Consider the following 10541-nt stretch of genomic DNA (forward strand, 5'->3'; position numbering starts at 1 on the left):
TGTCGCATAGCGGTATTATTGACGATTTCAAAATGACGCAAACCTTTGACGGATAAAGACCAGAATTTCGAGCAGACGCAAGCTCCGGAGAGGAAGTACGTTTCGATTTTATTCGCATGATCCGCTTGGAGCTATACTGCAGATTGCTATAAACTATCCTTCGCGAGGATAATGTTTAAGTCCATGAAGAGGAAACAAAATTGACTTCCCGGAGCTGAAATCCCGTGGAGGTTTATTGATGAAACGCTCTAAAGAGGATTCACCGAGGGAGGAAGACGACTTAATCCACGCTTGCAATTATCCCCGGAGTGACTTCTCACGCCGAGAGAAATCGCCGAGGCGAACCGAAACACAAATCTCCGTTGTGGTGCAACGGTTTACGAACGGCGGCGGCGTGCCTCTTCGGCCACACTAAACCGGCCGATCATAGCTCCATCAGTCTCCCATGAACGCTTAGCCACCTGAGAGATCCCGCAGATACGAGGAAATCACACAGGCACTGAAAAAAAGGCCGTACCTGCTCCGACGGTCGTGTTAACAGCCGGGACTCATAAAGACGTTTAAAGTGGTCCAAGAGAGACGGAGAAAGGGAATAGTGGGAGAGAGAAAGAGGATGACACTCTTTCGTGTCTTCTTCGTCTTCCTCTATCTCTCTCTCTCCCTTTCTTTCTTGATTTCCGAAATCGTCGACTTTATATAGGCAACGACGATAAAAAGGGCGTTAAAGGAAACATATATTTATACTGATTGATGCGCGAATATGATTACATATGTGATGTATCAAAATCCTTTTTTTGTCTCACATACATTATATAGGTCAAGGAAGAAAAAGGTACTTTAATTCAGATAATAGTTACGTGGTAATTTGACAATCTGTGTACTTGCCGATTGATAAATAGCGAACGAAATAGTAAATCGTAGCAAAAAAACGAATTGTCTTGATCCTTATTTAGAAGAATGAAGATAAAAGAATGAAGATGAAAAAATGAAGATAAAAGAAAAATGAAGATAAAAATGTTCTAAGAGAGTGACAATTTTTTAATAGATGTACTAAGCTGCGAATTACGGAAATCATTAATTCTTTTGTCATTTTGAAGAACAGTGTGGATACTTTGGTTCACGATCAGATACCGTGGACAACAACACGAAAATCTTTCGCCGGTTTATCGGTGAGATCAAAGAGCGTGCGATGCGCCATTGACATGAGCCGGAGCTGAAGTACCATCCCTTTTCCTTGACAACTTCACCACTCTCTCCTTCAGGAGGGAGGGATCGATCCCATTATCTACCCAGTTGACCTGTCGGGCGTAAAGTGGGTAGTCCTGTCCAGGAAACGGCACCCCATCAATTTTCAAGTCTCGAGAATCTTTGACGAGTTTCGGTCGATGCGTTGTCCTACCATCATCCGTACGATCTTTATACCACCGGTTCCTCAACCCTTTCGATACCAGACCGAGAGCGTAATTAATTATACAGGAGTCCTGAATTTCTCCTCTCTCGCGTCTCGCGAATTAAATGAAGATGTATAAATTTGGTCAATTTATCTTTCCTAATAAATAAATTAACACTGGTAGCACAAATATTAATCCATCTATTACGTCGGTTTTGATAAAATTAGTTGAAAATTAGAAGATTTGTAATGTTCTTCATAACATTTTATGGCTTTTACATGGATAATTTATATAAGTTTATTACTGTATGTTTTAAGTAGTAACAATAGCTGTGTGCCGATTACGTACAGTATCATATTTAATAAGAATTAGTGATGGTCACTTTCTGAAAGTTGAAAGTTGCTGGTAAGATGGCTAACGTCATTTCCGGGCCATGTCCGGCAGATTGCAACTTGCAACGGATTCGATTATCGCAATCGTGTTCTATAAAAATTGCTGGCCAGACTAATCGTGCAAGTTGCAATTAGAAAGTCGCAATTTCTGCTATCAGAACGACGTTTGTCACGCGCTATCGACACCGAAGATTACTACTGTCGTGCTGCGATATTGCAGATGTGTTAATATATATATTAGAAATCGAATATACAATAATTAATTTAGTTTTTCGCTGCAGAGCAATGTAAGTTCCTGCTAATCTAATTAAAACATTTTGCTATTTTATGTTATTTATAGTATGGTGTTTATATTTGTGAAAAATTTGAATTAATAAACTGAAACTAATCTCGGATAAAATCTTATTCGAAGGAATTAGAAACTTCAGAGAAAGGAACTGATAGTATCGCTTTTTCATCTAAACTGAACTTTAAGACCAATTTTCGTTTTCGAATACTTTTGCTGAGATAATTTTTGTTGACAATTATAATAAGTCATTGTTAAAAACAGATTTCGTGCGTTTTAAAGAGAAAAAACTCACCTTCCATTCGACTAATTTCTATTTTTGTTGAATCTTTTTCGACTGTTTTTTTTTGTACGGTACTGTCAGTAAGTAATCAATTTCAAAAGCGGCTGCTTTTTATCTCCTTTTAAACAAAATATGGAAACGGGCAACCGTGGTATCTTAATTTCTTCATCTCTGTCCATCTCGGCATGATCGGAAGCAATTTTTCCTCATTGCTGACAACCTGTGCTCTTTTCGGCTCGCGTGTCTGGTAATGATACCAATGCGTTGGATAATCTGGGAGATAGCTCGCCAAGCGGCACGGTGTGGGATCATAATGTGTAAAAGGAAATCGCTTTACTTTAAAGTAAATGCTCGACGCGAGCATGCATGCATGCGTGCGTGCGTGCGTGCGTGCCGTGCATACGTGCGTGCGTGCGTGCATGCGTACCTGCATGCGTGCGTGCATGCATGCGTGCGGCAGCCTCGTGTGAACCGCCGCTAGTTTCCTTTCATTCAGTAGTTTCTTCATCGGGAATGTCGCACGATTTCTGCTCGCGATTGCGTACATCAAGACCCGATCTCGCTCGAGAAGGGCAGATCGATTGCTCGCTCATCGAACGCGGCCGCACGCGGACGTGTGTGCTGTGCGTGAGAGAAAGGATTGTTTTAGGAAAAATTATATCTGCTTCTCGTAAGGATAAAAAGGACAAAAAAATCCTGTGTCTTATCAAGCGTAATTCGAATCTGTCACCGATGCCTTTATAGTCATTATATGATTTATATTATATATAATATGTATATATATAATGTATAATATATATATAATATATGTAGGTCCGGAAGTATGTTCCGGGACTTTTATTTTTGATATTGGTATATTCCGGGACATTTGGCAGTTTTCAGGACTGTCCTGGAAAAAATTCATGTCCTACGGCAATTTTCGGGACAGTTTTTTGAATCTGATTACATATATATGCGTTATATTCCAAGACTGTACATTTCAAAAAACGTAAACAGTCCCGGAACATACCTCTGGACCTACATATATATGTATATAATAGGTATATCTGACGAATAAATCAATTTTTTAGAAACATTTTCAAAAATCCTGTTTAATTAGAGAGAATATTTTAAGATTTAATATTATACAATTTTTCTGAGTTCCAAGCTATATAGATAACGATGTCGAATGTATCAACGTGATTTTTTTCTCTTTTGTTGTTGACAAACGCGGATGGAAAAAATTGCGCGTGAATAGTCGACGGGGACCCGATGGGTACCCGCGAAGGGCCCGTGAGAGCCGGGGACGCGGGCTCGCCCCCGCGTAGTTATCATAATGCTTCCTTAATGCTCGTCGCGAGGAGTTCGCGTGTAACTAGCATAACGCGCTCTCGTGAGACCAACAAGACCTCTTTCGCTCTCTGTCTCTTCGACAGCGATGCACATTAAGGCTTATTTACACGGTTGGCTACTGTGATGTTGCTGTGATTCGAGGGTTGCTTCAATAAACCTCTTTTTATCACGCATAAAAAAAATACTGATAATTTTCTATCTATGTATAATTTGGTCTGATGACCTTATTCTTTATAAAAATAATAATAAATAACCAAGATATTAGAATTTTTTTAATTATATATCCAATGATAAAAGTAAAAAATATATGTATTTTTAGAAACAGTAATATCTATATTGTCATAATTATGCAATTATGTATGTAGATTGAATGGAAATAAAACGAATAAGAAAACAATTTTTAATTTGTAAAGACATTTGAATTTAATAATCGCTGCAAATTTAAAAAAAAACATTAGCAAACATTTCAGCCGTACTTAACCGCATCGAAATATAGTTTTATCTTGTCGGTCAAAAGTGAACCGTGTAAGTTTGCCTTTACGCTGTACCCGATGCACGGGGAGGAGAAGAGTCGCCTCGTCGGCACGCATCGACGAGAATATTCCCACAAATTGGCAGAACCCGGCCAGATCGAACCGCCGGAAAATATTCCGGCCGGATGAACGCAACGCGGGATTAACGACCGAAAATAGAAGCAATCGTTAGCGGTCGTAATGTTGTTTATCGGCGAGAACGCTGAATCAGTAAAATCCGGTAACAATGTTAAAACGGTGGCGGACAGAATTTTCCAGTTTACACGACAATGCTGTGTAAATTCTATTTTTACCGATTTCTCAGTTTGCAAAAAATGTAGATAACTTTTGTTACTGTGTTCTAATTAAATTTAAAATTTAAAATTTTATATTATAATATTTTATTAAAGCTGTGATATTATAGCATTAAATCTAAATATATAACCTTCAAGTTTTATAATAGTTTATAAATATTTTAAATAGAACACTTTTAATTAAAATATTGTATTATAAAATATTTTGACATTATTTCAATTTGCATCAAGAAGCACAAATACATTTTTTTAATGTTAAAAAGCAAGAAGTTCTAAACCCGTTGTTATATATAAAGAATTCGAGTTTGAAATTTTTAATAAAATATGTGACTATCTGTAATGTATGATGTTTAAATTGATAGAATAAAATAAAATAGTAAGTAATTGTATTACTCTGCGATATCGAATGAATTAAAAGCATGTAGGCGTAATTTTGATTGTTCCACATGAATTTCTATCTCCCTTTCGACTTCGTTTGCATTCGCTCACTCCATCTCGCGTTGCCTGTTTGCGGAAAGAGCTGGTTAAATCTATACAACGTAAAGTTATGTAGATGCTCATTCAAGCCTCTTTATGCTTCCATGAAAGTCACATTTCGTATCGTAATACAGCTACATGGTGCGTTGTCTCACCGCGCGGAGAGACGCCCATTCATTCTCATTTTTTTTTATACTTTCATGCAAGTCAAACATTTCGCGTATCGTTTAATTCAGTCGTTGGCGCGGTTAGTTAGCGGTTACTATTGTTACTAAGTAACCCGCTCGTCAGCAGTTAATCTGGTTTGCGCTCGTTATACACGGCGCGCAGTGTAACTAAGGAGGGGGACGAGGCCTTATCGCGCCTGGGCGCGCGGGCCCCCGTGAGGCCCCGGCGCGTTGCGTCGATGCGACGATGCGAACGCGCGTTATTATTATTATTATTACCGTCAGTGCACACACGGCGCGCACATCGTGCGGCAGGTGAGGCGGAGGGGGCGTGGCGCCGGATGCGGCGTGTATCATAGAAACACGTGCATTTCCGGCCGTCAGATCTAGATCGATGCACGTATCGAGAATCGTTGCAACGTTGCTCGCCACGCACGGAAAGATCATTGAAGATTGCCGCGCGCTCGCGATAACTCTTCATTGGCAAAAAAAATTGCCGAAAATATTAATCTGTTTCTTATTTCTTTATTAAAAAGATTATCTTTTATTAAAAAGATTATCTTTTATCAAAAAGAAGATGAAGAAAGAAAGGAGAAGAAGAAAAGAACAAAAAAGAAGAAAAAGAGACCGTTTTAAACAGCTAGATAAATATTAAATTTTTCCTTTAAAAATAGAATCCAGATTAAGATCAAAATTACGAAATCTTCTTGGCAATTAATCGAATTTTGACCAAATTGTAACGCGTTATTGATCAAAACCAAATAGTAAAAATGAAAGATATATATATATATACCAGAACATTTTTTCATGAAGTGGCTAGAAGATAATTGCTCCGTACTAATCCGCACAACTATTTTCACACGCGGTGCTGGTGTCGCTATCAGCTCGGGCCTCACGGGCCCCGCGGAGGTCTCATGCCCCGGTCGCATAAAAAGGCAACGCAAACCCATTAGCATATCAGTATATAAGCATTGTTTCCTGGAGGAGCCGAGGGTCTGCCGCTTGCATGCGTCGAGCGCATCAGTCGACGGCATGCACCTTCTTTCAGCCGTCCTTCCTCTTGCTCCCTCTTACACCTCCTTATTCTTCCCCTTCGCCAGCGCGAGTCGTTGAAATCGCTGGGCAGACACTAGTTGCATGTCGCCGAGCTGTAAACGCGGCGTTACTCGATTAACGTCGATCGTCCTGGTGGATGGGCACGCGTATCGCGCCATGGATCGATGGGCAGGCGATGATAAAGGCACCGCGCGCGGCCATCGAGATGGGCACGCACCACGTTGCCCGGGCAGTCACCGGAGATACCATCGGCTGCCTCGCAATAACGCGCGGCCTTGACTCCGAATCCGGCTGCGCGATACTCAATTGGACGTGGCACTTCTTTTCTTCCTTTCCCCGTCTTTTCCTCTCTTCGAGAAAATAGGGGAAGTGCGAATTGCACCCAACAAATTGCACCCAACCAATTTTCAACACTCGTTCCAACAGGTACGTGAGGCAAAACGAGATTTAATTCAGCGTAAAGTGAAAGCGATTTCCGGAGGAAAATGTGATATAAATTAATCGAAAATAAAAATCGAAAAACGTGTTATTTATATTAGGGTGTTAAGTAAATCAATTGATTTTCTCTTTGATTGATTCTCTGAGTCAACTTTGCTTTAGATTTAAATTTTCTTTGTGATGTTCTTGGAAATTATCGTACACATTATAATTATACGTATGAAGGGAGCAAATTAATGGATACTTTGAATACTAGACAAATAATTATTTATTAATTGACTTCTTTGTTTTTTAAATCAAGGATACATAACTTACGTTTAGAACGTAACTTTTAGGAGATAGAAGAGCATCCTTTCGCTGTGCGTGCTGCACGGTATAAAGTATTAATATTATAGCGCATAAATCGGAAACAGGATCGAAGGCGCATTTGCATCATCGCCGGCGATGCTCTCGGGATCGCGACCGGATGATGGTCAAGGATGCCGACGAGGCGCGTCCTCGTCGCAACGATCCAGACGCGCCACTTTGTCATGGGGTATTACGCTCAGCAGCGGCGCCCGATAAGCCTGCTTCGTGGCGGCGCTTCCTTTCGAAGGCGCCCATTACTCGGCTTAATGCGCCGAGCTCGTTCGTTTTTATTATGCGCGCGATGCGTTCGTACGTACGTACGTTCGTTCGTTCGCGAACGCCACGCGACGGCGGCGGAGAATTTACGGCGGAATTGGAAAATGCACCTGACGTCTAAAGACGCTGAGTTTTCGATAATATCGCGACGCTGAACCTCGGCGGATATATTTCTTCACGTCAACTAAACATTTCGAGCTAATAAGACTTTAGCTCGGAGGAATATCGAGCGGAACTTATCGGCGCGTTATAAAGGAAGATGTGGCGAATGTGTCGACCGTGTTAATAGCTGCCGACAGTCGAGACTGTAAATTGAAACCAGCGTTACGCGAATTAATATTGCTAATGTATTACGAAGACGTTACGATCGTCATTACGCCCGCAAAATTGATATAACAATTTAGAATGAGGAATGATTCGCCGAATCTCATTTATTATCGTGAAGATGGAGAAAGAGAAAGAGACAGAGAGTGAGAAAGAGAGAGACAGCTCTAAAAGATGTTCTCGTCAATGAAATTTCACCTCCCCTCACCAGTCGCTCATTTCTCGCTTCTGATGTTCAGTCGAGCCTAAAGTTGCAACCGTAACTGTAACTGCAGCCATCGTCGTCGGCGCAGTTGGGGCGGCAGGAGACGATGAAGGGGAAAAGTGTGACGGTAGCCAAGTCCTCATTAGCGCATTCCGCCGCGACGCCCGCGACTCAAAGCGTCGTAAAAACGGCTGAGATGTAGCGGGACAGGAGCAAGAGAAGCTGTCGTAGGAGGGAGGGAGGGAGAGAAAGATAGTTTCTCAACGAGCGGAACTGTTGCGTACACAGAATATCTACAGATTTCGATCGCACGATGATCCGACTCTTTCAATGGGATGGTTAATAAAATGCGTGTTAGGAAGCTATTTCTTTGCGAATATATTGGACTTCTTCAAGAGCAAAAATCTGAATTGAAGTTTGATTGTGAATACTTTTTCTCGCAGAAAATGATCGATACTTTACATCGCGCGACAATTTGAACAAAGCGAAAAAACTTGTAGTTTATTCGCATTCCATACGCATTTTTCAAAAATAAACCGCAAATGCTTTAAAAAAAACCACATATAGTTATATTATATATAATAATATCACCAAAGTTTAATTGACTATAACTGGCATATTTATTCACAAAAAATCACAACGTTTCGGTCCAAATTCGGACTCTCTTCAGGTTAGTCTTACACAAGCATTCGACAGGCAATTCATGACACTGTACCCGCAAGTCAGAAACTGAAGATTAGGCAGAAAAAGAATATCGTTTTTGTATTGCGATCGCTTAAATATTATAAATAAAAAAGGAACTATAAAAGTAAAAAATCTAAGTGACTTACATGATTTGTGCGTTGTCAGTAAAATATAATAATGTCAGTGTTGGTAAAATATAGTGTAAAAAATAATAAGAAGTCGAAATAGTATAAAATTAAATGTGTATATAGAGCGTGTTAGGAAGCACGTTCGTATATCCCATAATTGCGGAGAATACAATGCGTAAGGACATAAATTATTTAAAACAAGTGAAGGGGTTAACTGCCTATTATTTTGTCGTAAATTGTTGTTAAATTATCGGTGTCCTTCTGTAGGTTTATTGCCTGTGGGTGTTTTCTTAACGTTTTGCTCTCTGATCATTCGGAAATAAGCAAACATCGGATTGAATTTAATCACGAGTTTGATTGGGCGGGAACGAGAATATTACGTAGAGAGCAAAACGTTAAGAAGAGAGAGATTGCGGAGATGTTTTTCATCACAAAACACACACAGGCAATAAACCTACAGAAGGACACCGATAATTTAACAAAAATTTACGACAAAATATTAAGCAGTTAACCTTCACTTGTTTTAAATAATTTATGTCTTTACGCATTGTGTTCTCCGCAATTGGGATATACGGACGTGCTTCCTAACACGCTCTATATACACATTTAATTTTATACTATTTCGACTTCTTATTATTTTTTACACTATATTTTTTACCAACACTGACATTATATTTTACTGACAACGCACAAATCATGTAAGTCACTTAGATTTTTTACTTTTATAGTTCCTTTGTTATTTATAATATTTAACCGATCGCAATACAAAAACTATATTATTTTTCTGTCTAATCTTCAGTTTCTGACTTGCGGGTACAGTGTCATGAATTGCCTGTCGAATGCTTGTGTAAGAGTTCACCTGAAGAGGGTTCGAATTTGGACGGAAACGTTGTGATTTTTTGTGAATAAATATGCCAGTTATAGTCAATTGAAGTTTGGTGATATTATTTTATATTCACTGGCGAAAAAAACCTTTCATCTTCAACCTCAGTCATGCATCTTTAATCAGACGTCAATTTCGTCGCGCACATCTTCCTGTGCATGACATGTTGAGCGTAACGAGCGTTGCATTCCTTTTTTCTCTCCTTCTTCACTTATCGCCTTTTTTTTCTATCTATGCGAAAACGCACCCGCTCATTTCACGAAGCGAATGTGACATTTAAAGTAAATCGATCGAAATTCACGGTTATGATGTACATACCTATGCTAGCAAAACGGAATATTCGAAAAATTACGAAATAGAAAAAAATTGTAAAATAGATTTAATACAAGAAAGACAGAATATTGTCTTGGTTAAACTCGAAGTGTTGTATTTGAAGATGTAATATTTTAAACGTTTAATGTCCATTTCTACCGATGTAGATTAACTTTAATCTCGGTTTAACTTACTTTTTATCTTTTTCTACTCGTAACTCTAAGAATTAGAAAAGGATAAAAAACCGAAGTTAAAGTTAATCAGCATTGATCATAATAAATATAGATAAAAAAATATCTGAGAATCATTAGGTTCTCAAGAGTTCAGATCTTCAGATCTTCAAGCCTTCGGAATCTCAGATTTTCAGGCCCGTTTAATGGCGTTGAAATTTCAGGTTTCCGACAGTCGCGATGCAAATTTTTTTCTCCTTTCCGTCAGAAAATAAAAAAATTGATTTCTCAATTTCACCAGATAGAAATCGTGTTACGCGATCGCACGCGGATGACCGGTGCTTTCTAGAGCAAAGGGTTTCTCCGGAGTATTCCTCTACACTTGTCGGACGATCTCGTAACTAAGATTGTAGATGGCTCGGAGAGAAATCCGGGTGATTTATATCGCGCGGAGAAAGAAAGACGAGCGACGGACTCGCGTCGACGACGCGTTGCGCCGCGCCGGTAAGAAGCGCCTGGCGAGAGACGGCGCTTCGTCACCGCGCGACGGCTCAGATTCATGT

The sequence above is a fragment of the Temnothorax curvispinosus genome, unplaced genomic scaffold (genome assembly GCF_003070985.1).
Source record: "Temnothorax curvispinosus isolate PA1 unplaced genomic scaffold, ASM307098v1 QBEX01004791.1, whole genome shotgun sequence".
In the NCBI taxonomy this organism is placed as follows: domain Eukaryota; kingdom Metazoa; phylum Arthropoda; class Insecta; order Hymenoptera; family Formicidae; genus Temnothorax; species Temnothorax curvispinosus.